The 12,589-nt window shown below is 42.4% G+C and overlaps 1 pseudogene across 1 annotated transcript; it reads left to right on the top strand.

Moving 5' to 3' along the window:
• Positions 1-8,434: 8,434 nt before the first annotated feature.
• On the top strand, positions 8,435-8,790 carry LOC307190449 (large ribosomal subunit protein eL31-like; annotated as a pseudogene). Its single transcript has one exon. The product of its transcript is annotated as a large ribosomal subunit protein eL31-like (transcript).
• Positions 8,791-12,589: the final 3,799 nt, after the last annotated feature.

Below are 12,589 nucleotides of genomic sequence, written 5' to 3'. Positions count from 1 at the left end.
ATCCTTGTTCTTGCTCTATGTCCAGCTCTTTTTCTTTATTGCTAGCTCTGCTGACCAATAGCAGCCCAGACCTATTGCCAGACCACTCGGCTGTGAATTCACAGAGCGTAGCTATGAAGAGACAACAGCCTTCCATGGTCTTCTATCCCAGTTCCCTGTGTGATCCCGTTCAAGCAGCTGATGTGTCTCACTTCCAGACTTCCCTGAAAGCACTAACTAGTTCACCCAAACTAGTGATTAAGAAAGCCCAATTAGTGATTTTTCCCCTGGTTTTTTAACACCCTCATTTGGACCATTACTTCCCCAGTCTCTCCTCCAATTATGTTAAGCAGTGGCTCTCAAACTTCAACAGGCATCTCGATTACCTAGAGGGTTTACTGAAACCAACTTTCTGAGTCTTACCCCCAGAGCTTCTAGGTCTGTGGTGGGGCCTAGATATTTGCATTTCTAACAGATCCCCAGGTAATGCTGATGCTTGATGCAGTTGGTCCAGGGAGCATACACTGGGAACCACTGGAGTAAAGCCTAATTCCTCTAATAATTCGTCATTCTGTAATATCCATTGTAGTTCTGCTTCCTTGATTGAACTCTGGCTAATATAGGGCCATAGACCATATAGGGGAAGAAAAATTAAAAGCTATAAACATGCAATTAGGAACTTGCCAGTGGGGGTGGGAGAAGAGGACTTCTGCCTTTCACTTCCTGCCAATACAGAGTAATGGTGGCCAAATCTACTCCCTTTCCTAAAGCAGCCAACAATGGACAATATATGAAGCAACAGTTTAAGACACTAGACACCAGGCAATGAAAGACAGTGAAACCTGAAAATGAGAAAGACAAGATGAGCCCTATGATTACGATCACCCAACTTGCTGCCTTGAGAGAGTTTTCCAGCCACGATGCAGGGAAGGGAACCCAAGTGGAGCCCAGCAAACTACCTGAGTTGAGGAAACAGAGCTGAGATTCTGAGAAGAGCAAGAGGATGGAGACCACAGGACAGAGTGCCAGAGAGGAGAGAGCTGCACAGAAAGAGAACTCCAGGGATGTGCAGAGGGTCCCCCTCAAGTATTTAGCTGAGTATTGATTTGCCCAAGCATGCGCAGGAACTACTTGAGACCAGGGAAAGAACCACCCAAAAGGATTAGTGGGAACAGTGCCCAGAGCTCACACAGGGTTGGGAACACTGCCTGTGCCCACCAGGCAGACTGGAATACCTCATGATTCATGAGGTATTGGGTAGAGTACTCAGAAAGGTCTTGCCTCAGTAATGGGTAATAATTAGACTTAGAAATAGTACTGATATGCTCCCACGTAACACACCTTAAAAAACAAGACCCAAAAGGATCAAACTCTTTCCAAATAACTGCTTCCCAGAAAAAAAGTTCAATAATATTTATAAAATGTCGGGCTTCCCTGGTGGCACAGTGGTTGAGAGTCCGCCTGCCGAAGCAGGGGACGCGGGCTCGTGCCCCGGTCCAGGAAGATCCCACATGCCGTGGAGTGGCTGGGCCCGTGAGCCATGGCCGCTGAGCCTGCGCGTCCGGAGCCTGTGCTCCGCAACGGGAGAGGCCACAACAGTGAGAGGGCCGTGTACCACACACACACACACACACACACACACACTATATATATATATATATATATATATATATATATATATATATATATATATATATAAAATCCAGCACCCAAAGTAAAATTCATGTCTGGCAGCTTATTAATAACAAGAAAGCACGCAAAGAAGCAGGAAAAATAAGACCCATAATATAGAGAATAATCAATAAGTCAGAACTGACCCAGATATTAGAATTAGCTAGACAATAACATTTTTTAAAAATCAAATTAAACTTCTAGAGATGAAAACTACAATGACTGAGATGAAAAACATACTGGAGGGGATTGATGGCAGATTTGAAAGATTAATAAACTTGAAGATATAGCAATAGAAACTATCCAAAATGCAAAAATATTTTAATGAACAGAGTTTCAGTGAGCTCTAGGACAATTTCAAGTGACCTAATATCTGTGTAGCAGGTGTCTCCAAAGGAGATGAGGAGAGAGGGATGGAAAAATTTTTTGAAGAAATAATGGTCCCCAAACCTTTAATTTGATTAAAACTATAAACCCACAGATTCAAGAAGCTTAATGAACTCTGAGCACAAGAAATATGAAGAAAACTACAGGGTATATCATAATCAAATTGCTCAAAACCGATGATAAATAGAAAATCTTAAAAGCAACCAGAAAAAACGACACATTATGTACAGGGCAACAAAGCTAAAAATGATGTAGATTTCTTAGTAGAAAGAATTGTTAACAGAAGACAATAGGGCAACACCTTTAAAGCACTGAAAGAAAAAAAAACGTCAATCTAGAATTCTATACTCATTAAAATACATTTCAAAAATAAAGGCTTAAGAAATTTTCATACATAAAAAACTGAAAGAATTCATCACCATCAGACCCACATTGTAGGAAATGTTAAAGGGAAAAGCCAAAATGAAATGATATCATGTGGAAATATGGATCTACACAAAGGAAATAAAAAGTACTGAAAAGGGTAATTACATGGGTAAACATATAAGATATTTTAATTTGTATTTTAATACTTTTAAAAGGTAATTGATTGTTAAACAAAGATACTAAAAATGTAGTGTGGGATTTATAACACATGTAAAAGGAAAATATATGCTAATGATAGCAGAAAGTCAGAACAGAAGGAATGGAGGCATACTATTGTAAGATTCTTATTCAATACTTACAGTGGTATAATATCACTTGAAAGAAGACTGTGATCATTTTAATGATGCATGCTGTAAACACTAAAGCAGCCACTAAAATAACCAAAGCGTTATAGCTAATCAGCCAAAAAAAGAAATAAAATGGAATCATAAATAAGACTCAGTTCATTCAAAAGAAGGCTGAAAATTTTTTAAATGTACAAAAGTACAGATGGAACAATAGAAAATATGTAGCAAAATGACAGGTGTAAACCTAACATTTTCATTAATCACATTAAATGTGTTACTACTACACATCTATTAGAATGACTAATATTAATATCTAAAAGACAGTTAGAACTCTCTTACACTGCTTGTGGGAATGTATAGTTGTACAACTATTTAAGAAATTGCCAGTCTGTTTTCAAAAATAGTTAAACATACACCTACCATATGATCCAGCCATTTTACTCTTACATGTTTACACAAGGAAAACAAAAGTGTTTGTCCATATGAAGTCTTGTATGTGAATGTTCACAGCAGCTTTATTGGTAATAGCCAAAAAGTGGGAACAACCTAACTATTCATCGATGGGTAAATAGATAAACAAATTGTGATATACCCAAACAATGGAATACTTTTCAGCAATAAAAATGAATTATTGATACACAAAACAACCTGAACAAATCTCAAAATAGCAGTGATGAGTAAAAGTAGCTAGACAAAAAGAGTACATACTGTATCATCCATATAAAAAATAAAATTCTGAAGATACCACAATAAAGAAAATTACAGGCCAATATCACTGATGAACATAGATTCAAAAATTCTTCACAAAATATTAGCAAATCAAATTCAACAATACATTAAAAGGATCAAACACCATGATCAAGTGGGATTTATCCCAGGATGCAAGCATGGTTCAAAATCTGCAAATCGGGGGGAGGGATAAATTAGGAGTTTGAGATTAACATATACACACTATTATACATAAAATAGATAACCAACAAGGTCCTACTGTATAGCACAGGGAACTATACTCAATATTTTGTAATAACCTATAAGAGAAAAGAATCTGAAAAAGGATAGACATACATATATATGTGTAACTGAATCACTTTGCTGAACACCCGAAACTAATGCAACATTGTAAATCAACTATACTTCAGTTAAAAAAAACCCAAAATCTGCAGATCAATCCATGTGATACACCACATTAAGAAACTGAAGAATAAAAATCATACGATCATCTCAATAGGGCAGAAAAAGCTTTTGACAAAATTCAACATCTATTTATGATAAAAACCCTCAACAAAGTGGGTATAGAAGGAATACATCTCAACATAATAAATGCCATATATGACAAACCCACATCCAACGTCATACTTAATGGTCATTTCCTCTAAAATCAGTAACAAGACAAAGATGCCCACTCTCGCCAATTTTATTCAACATGGTATTGGAAGTCATAGCCACAGCAATCACACAAGAAATAAAAGGAATCCAAGTCAGAAAGGAAGAAGTAAAATTGTCACTGTTTGCAGGTGACAAGACATAGAAAATCCTCAAGATGCTATCAAAAAACTATTAGAACAAAAATGAATTTGGTAAAGTTGCAGGATACAAAATTATACAGAAAGCTGTTGTAGTTCTATACACTAATAATGTACTATCAGAAAGAGAAATTAAGGGACTTCCCCCGTGGTCCAGTGGTTAAGAATTCTCCTTCCAATGCAGGGGTTGCAGATTCAATCCCTAGTGGGGGAACTAGCTGCCCCGCAGCATGTGGGATATTAAGTCCATGCACTGCAATGAGAAGCCCACAGGCCACAACTAGAGAAGCCCATGCACCACAACTAGAGAGCAGCCCTCGTACTGCAACTAGAGAGAAGACTGCACGCCACAATGAAGACCCAGTGCGGCCAAAAAAAAAAGAAAGGAAGAGAAATTAAGAAAACAGCCCCATTTATAGTTGCATCATAAAGAATGAAGTACCTAGGAATAAATCTAACTCTGAAAACTGTAAGATGTTGATGAAAGAAAGTGAAGAGGATGCAAACAGAGGGAAAAATATACTTTGCTCGTGGATTGGAAGATTTAATACTGTTAAAATGATCATACTACACAAGGCAATCTACAGATTCAATGCAATCCCTATCAAATTACCAAAGACATTTTTCACAGAACTAGAATAATTCTAAAATTTGTATGGAAACACAAAAGATCCCTAATATCCAAATTAATCTTGAGAAAGAATAACAAAGCTAGAGGTATTATCTCTCTGATTTCAAACTATACTACTACAAAGCTACAGTAATCAAAACAGTATGGTACTGGCACAAAAGCAGATCAATGGAACAGAATAGAGAGCCTGGAAATAAACCCACGATTATATGGTCAATCTATGACAAAGGAGGTAAGAATATAGAGTGGGGGAAAAGCCTCTTTAATCAATGGTGTTGGGAAAACTGGACAGCTATATGCAAAAGAATCAAACTGGACTACTTTCTTAAGCCATATACAAAAATAAACTCAAAATGGATTAAAGACTTAAATGTAAGATCTGAAAGCATAAAAATCCTAGAAGGAAACACAGGTAGTATGCTTTTTGATGTAGGTCTTAACATTTTTTTGGATCTGTCTCCTCAGGCACGGGAAACAAAAACAAAAATAAGCAAATGACACTACATCATACTAGGGTTTTGCATAGCGAAGGAAACTATCAACAAAATGAAAAGGTCGCCTACTGAATGGGAGAAGATATTTGCAAATAATATATCTAATAAGGGGTTAATATCCAAACCATACAAAGAACCCAGACAACATCAAAAAGCAAACAACCTGATTAAAAAATGGGCATGGGGCTTCCCTGGTGGTGCAGTGGTTGAGAGTCTGCCTGCCGATGCAGGGGACACGGGTTCGTGCCCCGGTCCGGGAAGATCCCACATGCCGCAGAGCGGCTGGGCCCGTGAGCCATGGCCACTGAGCCTGCACGTCCGGAGCCTGTGCTCCGCAACGGGAGAGGCCACAACAGTGAGAGGCCCGCATACCGCAAAAAAAAAAAAAAAAAAGCATGGACTTCCTGGTGGTCCAGTGGTAAAGAATCCACCTTACAATGCAAGGGGTGTGGGTTCGATCCCTGGTCAGGGAACTAAGATCCCACATGCCACAGGGCAGCTAAGCCCACACGCCACAACTACTGATCTTGCGCGCCTCAACTAGAGAGCCTGCATGCCGCAAACTAGAGCCCTCGCACTTTGGAGCCTGCACACCACAACTAGAGAGAAAACCCGCACGCCACAACTAGAGAGAACCCCGTGCGCCACCATGAAGAGCCCACGCGCTGCAACAAAACATCCCTCACACTTCAATGAAGATCCCACGTGCCGCAACTAAGACCCCATGCAGCCAAAAATAAAAAATTTTTTTAAATTTTTAAATGAGCAGAGGACCTGAATAGACACTTCTCCAAAGAAGACACAGATGGCCAGAACAGACACCCAAAAAGATGCTCAACATCACTAATCACCAGGGAAATGCAAATCAAAACCACAATAAGACACCACCTCACACCTGCCAGAATGGCTATCATCAAAAAGACAACGAATAACAATTGTTGGCGAGGATGTGGAGAAAAGGGAACTTTTGTGCACTGTTGGTGGGATTTTAAATTGGTGCAGCCTCTGTGGAAAACAGTATGGGGTTTCCCCCCAAATTTTAAAACTAGAACCACCACATGATCCAGCAATTTCACTTCTGGATAATTTACCCAAAGAAAACAAAAACACTAATTCAAAACAATATATGCACACCAATGTTCATTGCCACATTATTTACAATAACCAAGATACGGAAGCAACTTAAGTGTCCGTCAATAGAAGAATGGATAAACATGTGGTGAATGGGATATTCCTCAACCAGAAAAACATCTTGCCATTTGTACAACATGGATGGATCTGGAGGATATTATGCTAACTGAAATAAGTCAGACAGAGAAAGACAAATACTGTATGATCTCACTTATATGTGGAATCTAAAAAACAAAACAAAATGGAAACAGACTCATAGGTACAGAGGACAAACTGGTGGTTGCCAGAGGGGAAGGTGGTAAGGGTGAAATAGGTGAAGGGAAGTAAGTGATACAACTCTTTACTTATAAAATAAATAAGCCATGGGATGGAATATACAGCATAAGGAATATGGTCAATAATATTGTAATTACATTGTATGGGGACAGATGGTTACTAGACACAATGGTGATCATTTCCTAATGTATGCAAATGTCAGATAATCATGTAGTATACATGAGACTAACAATATTGTACATCAACTATATTTTAATTTTTAAAAAATAATAAAATAAACAATAAAATTCTGGAAAATGCACTCTTACAGGGACAAGAAGCAGGTCAGTGGTTGCCTATTGGGGAAGAGGTGGGAAGGAGGGGAAGGTTATAAAGTTACATGAGGAAACTTCTGGGAGTGATAGATGTGTTCATTATCTTGATTGTGATGATGGTTTCACAGGTGTATACATGTTAAAATATTAAATTAAGCACCCTAAATATGTGCAATTTATTGTAGGTCAGTTATACCTAAGTAAAGCTCTTAAGAAAAAATAGAGCATGCAGAGAGAAGCAGAGGGCCTTAAGGGAAGCTTTGAAGGAGTCATATGTAGTCATAGGGCACAAACAGCTGAAGACCAAGACCTGGGTCTGACGGTAAGGATTATAGAGCCACAGCACCAGCTGGAATGTACAACCTACCAGGTCTCTCACATTACAGAAAACTGGTAGGGAGGGAGGAGCCCCTGAGATATGGGATGGGGCATTTGGGCATACATAAACCAGGCTAGAAACCTTGAACCTTCTCCACTCTTCTACGTGTGGGCTCTACATAGTGACTTCTTTCCAAAGAGGACATTATGGAAAGGGGAGAGGAAAAGAATCGCTTGATGGCAGAGAAACCTGACAAACATGACTCAGCCGGGTGATCCTGGTCAGGATCAACAGTAAAAAGCCATGATGACATATGTGTCCTTGATATGATGTAATGAGAACAGCACTTTACCTCTGTGGTCTTCCTCCTCCAAATCCACAACTCCAATATAACCATGAGAAGAACATCAGACACCCCAAATTGAGGGACATTCTAAAAATGTCTGGCCAATACGCCTCAAAACTACCAAGGGCCTCAAAAACAAGAAAAGTCTGAGAAACTGTCACAGCCAAGAGGAGCCTAAGGAGGTGTTACAACTAAATGCAATGTGGGCTCGTGGAACAAAGAAGGGCATAAGTGAAAAACTGAGGAAATCTTTTAGTAACTAAAGGGTGGACTTTAGTTACTAATAATGTATCAATGTTGGTTCATCAGTTACAAATGTATTGGGTTGGCCAAAAAGTTCGATTGGGTTTTTCTGCAAGGGGAAAACCCGAATGAACTTTTTGGCCAACACAATAAGCTATTAATTATAGGGGAAACTGGGTGTGGGGTGCATGAAAACTCTTTGTACTACCTTTGCAACTTTTCTGTAAATCTAAAACTATTCTAGGGAATTCCCTGGCAGTCCAGTGGTTAGGACTCCACGCTTCCACAGCAGAGGGCCTGGGTTCGATCCCTGGTCTGGGAACTAAGATCCTGCATGCCGTGCAGCATAGGTAAAGAACTAACTACATCTATTCTAAAGTAAAAAGTTTGTTTTATGGCCCGGCAGGATGGCTCCTGCAAAGAAGGGTGACAAGAAGAAGAAGGGCCGGTCCACCATCAACAAGGTGGTAACCAGAGAATACACTATCAACGTTCACAAGCACGTCCACGGAGTGGGTTTCAAGAAGGATGCCCCTCCGGCACTCAAAGAAATCTGGAAGGCGATGGGAACTCCACATGTACGCATTGACGTCAGGCTCAAAGCTGTCTGGACCAAAGGAATAAGGAATGTCCCATACCTTACCCGTGTGCGGTTGTCGAGAAAATGTAATGAAGATTCAAACAAGCTCTATACATTGGTACCTATGTACCTGTCACCACTTTCAAAAATCTACAGTTAATGTGGATGAGAACTAATTGCTGATTGTCCAATAAAATTATAGAATGGTAAAAACATTAGTTTCATTTATTGAAACTAATGTCTCTCTTGGAATTAGGTTGGGCTGGGGACATTTGCAGATTCTAATGTTGTAGGGTGAATAAAGTTTCTTCGTGTCTGAAGTAAACCTCTGAGGCTCCAAATTCCCCTCAATACATCACCTCCAACTTTCCCAACCCTGCTCAATCCCCCCTACCAAGGAGGAAACTTTTCTCTGTGTAAAGTCTGTAAGATGGCTGTATCCGCAATAGCTGATTGTCTCACAAGCTGTCTCTTCAGGCACCACCTCTCTTCGCCTCCAGGCCCAAGATGAGACCCTAAGGTAACCCACTCAGAGAGGAACAGCCCTATATACATCAAAGAGTTACAAGATCTTGCTAATCTATATTAGCAAGAACCTAGGGGGATACACATGGGAGTGAATTACCAACACGTAGGACTAGAAGGGATGGAATAGAAGGCTTGATCGAGTCAAACTCCACCACATGGGTGCGGTCACCTAATATTTTGGCTGAAACAAACTCGAGTAGCACTGATCGTTTGTTAAATTGCCTAATTAAAGCCTGGACTTATTGGTGACCTACAGCAGGGGTTCTTAAGAACTTCCCTGGAAGTTCTTAGAATTGCAGATTCTCAAACCCCAACTGAGACCTCCTGAATCAGAAACTAAGGGGGCAAGGGCCCAGCAATTTGTGTTTTACAAAACCTTCAGTTGATTGTGAGAACCACCTGCCTACAATTAATGAGGTCGAAATGCCAGGTCTTCCCCGGGCATAAGGTCATCAATAAAGGAATCCGAAGGATCCAGGAAATGAATGAATTAGAATGGATCTGTTAGATGCAACCTGCTCAGCCTTCCCTACCTGTACCACCTGTGAAGGCTAAAAGACACGCCTTTCACTAAGGTATTAAGAAATGAATTGGTGAGATGAGACAAGCATCCTTGAACTCCATCACAGCTGCTGGAGAAGACAGTGGGGGTGTTGGAATTGGGTTCCCTAAATTCAGTGGAAATAATGGAGACTGAGTGGCAAAGGACAGGTGTTTAACCTTCAGAGACAGGTAGGTGCAGTTACCACAGTGAGTCACAGAGCCTAAAAGTCATCCAGTGTTTCGAACCATGTGGATCTGGGGCCACAGCTAGATGATCACAGGGTCTCTACTAAGTTACTGCAACCTTTTAAAGTGCTGCCTACATAGACCTATGGCCTCAGGGAGTTCCTCATGACCTGGTAATGGAGGACTGTGCCTGTGTCGTAAAGGTCAATTCCAATAGGCCTGGAATCGGCCTGAGGTGTTTAGTGTCCTTTGCATGGCACTGATCCTTGGTCGAACCATGGAACAATGACTGCAGACAAAAATATTTTGCCTGCCATTTCAGTAAACAATGAACATTGCCCACCCACAAGCCATCAGCCACTATAGCTGGCCTGACCATGTGCCCTGAAGGGAATTCAGGGTGGAGAAAGACAGGATACTGGCCTGCTGGGCTGCACCCCACAGGCCTGCAAGGCTTGTAGTTGCCCAGCCTCGAGACCAAAGAAAGAACCTGGAGACAATGACAGAGACATCAATGGTTTATGGGATGGGGGCTCTTACACGTCTGAAGCAAAAGGTCCTTGAGCAACACTCCACTGCGAACCGCAGGCAGAGGGCGGAAAAGAGGCTACCATTTATAAGGGAAATTGACGTAATGTCGGCTAGTCAGTTACCAGGGAAACCAGCACCTGGGGCAGGCGGCAAGCATGTAGATAGTTGTTACTGATTAAGCCCTATGATTAAGAGAATTGGATAGTCACCTGAGTGAAGCAGGGCCTGGTTGAGCAGGGGATGTACAGAGAGCAAGAGAACAGCCATCCTGAATGGCCTGACCGTACATTCCACCCCTACACACCCTGGCTGACCCTTACGATCTTGGTTCCCCCTCTCCTGCGATGTTCCTGGGGTCAGGTATGTAGGGGGCACTGCAACCAGATACCACAAAGGCAGTACAGACACCAGCAGCTAAAGAGTACAAAGAGGAAGCCATGCACTTATTGGGTTAGTTTTTCATGGAAGTCCAAAAGCAGATGACAATGGCATCTTGCTGTAGACCCAGCAACCGAACTCATTTCTCAGTGAAGCCACTGTCACCCAGTCCATGAACAGATTCCCTCTGCTCAGACGAGGGACAAAATGTAAGATGTTTAACAGGCACAATACAGGGACGATCATGACCATTAAGCAAAATCCAAGCAGTAACAGCACCCTGAGATAACACCATCCCTGCCGGTGGTTTTCGTCCTGGCCTGCAGTACCACACCGCCTGTCCGCCCTCAGTCCCCACGGCCAGTGCCAAGTGGAGAGATGCTATAACAACAGACCCCAGGCTTACTGTAATGGTGCCTTTCTCCCTTAGGGGGCCCGGGTTAATTACCTTCGTAGCCTTAGGTGGGGCCAGGAAGAAGACAGGTGTAAGTGCCTTTCTAACCCTAGTCCCCACAGCGCAGCAAGTCCAAACTCCTAGGGACTTACCTGCCAGTTCCAGGGTCATTTTGTAATGTGTTCTCCTGGGGGTAGATCTTGTAGCAAGGACAAAAGGGAGTGATTGTCCTGATGCATGTTTGACAGCAGCCCTTCGGTGGTCAGCAGCTGAACCTGGGCTGTGCTGACTCGTTGCCTCCAGGTTAACATAGAGTAAGCACTGGGATGTCCAGTTGTAGTCTGTAGGGCTTGAGTTAGCCTCTGGTCCGCATGTTGAGAGTATGCATCTCAGTGGTTGACTAAGTAGTCCATTCGTCCTTTCAATTAGCCCGGCAACAGTGGGGTTGTAGGGCAGGTGGAAAAGCCAGTGTTCGGCATTTATATCAGCCCATTCCTGAACCTCATGGCCGGTAAAGTGGATTCCTTTGTCGCGATTGATGTCCATGGGGGTCCTGTATGTCGCACACAGCCATTCTAGAGCAGAATAGTGGTTTTCTGCATTGCTCGACAACTCGAGTAGCCTTTTGTAAGATCTTCTACCTGTTGTGCTGCACTGTAGACGGCCATCTCTGTTGTTCCATCACACTGTATCATTGCTCTGCCCCCGTCCATAGCTGGGACCAGAAGCCCAAGGGTACTCTTATTATTTTGCCATTGCAACAGGCCCCAGCCAAACCCTTCTGGGTAACTGGCCATGTCCAACTTACAAACCCGTACCTGAGCTAATATCACTAAAGCCTGTGTCTGTAATTGTTTAGGGGTGGTGGGTTGGGAGTATGCTTGTATTTTGTAAATAATCCGGGTCCTTGCCAGCCATCCACATGCAGTCAGATGAACCAGCAGCATGCGGCTGCTACTTTAAAACTAGAGTCTGAGCTTAACAGGATATCATCCATATAATGGAAGAGAAAGACATCTCCCATGGTAGTCAGCTGCCACAGGGCACCATGTACTAGTGGATGGGATTGTCCCTGCAACTTTCCGTTCCCCGTCCCTATTTCCTGACATCTCAGTGCTCAAGGGAGTTTCCTCGGCCTCCAGGCTGACTTGCCAATTGTTGGGCTCCACACTGCAGGCTTGCAAGCCTTGTAGTCGCCCAGCCTGGAGACCGAAGAAAGAACCCGGAGACAGCGACAGAGACATCAATGGTTTATTGGATAAGGGATCTTACACGTTTGAAGCAAAAGTCCTGGAGTGACACCCTACTGTGTACGGCAGGCAGGCAGGAGGCAGGCAGGAGGCAGGCAGGAGGCAGGCAGGAGGCAGGCAGGAGGCAGGCAGGAGGCAGGCAGGAGGCAGGCCATAGCTGTAATCCTCAACA

Source organism: Stenella coeruleoalba, assembly GCF_951394435.1.
Source record: "Stenella coeruleoalba genome assembly, chromosome: 8".
Classification (NCBI taxonomy): domain Eukaryota; kingdom Metazoa; phylum Chordata; class Mammalia; order Artiodactyla; family Delphinidae; genus Stenella; species Stenella coeruleoalba.
Note: the sequence above shows the minus strand (reverse complement) of the source record. Positions and strands in the feature narration are given on the sequence as shown.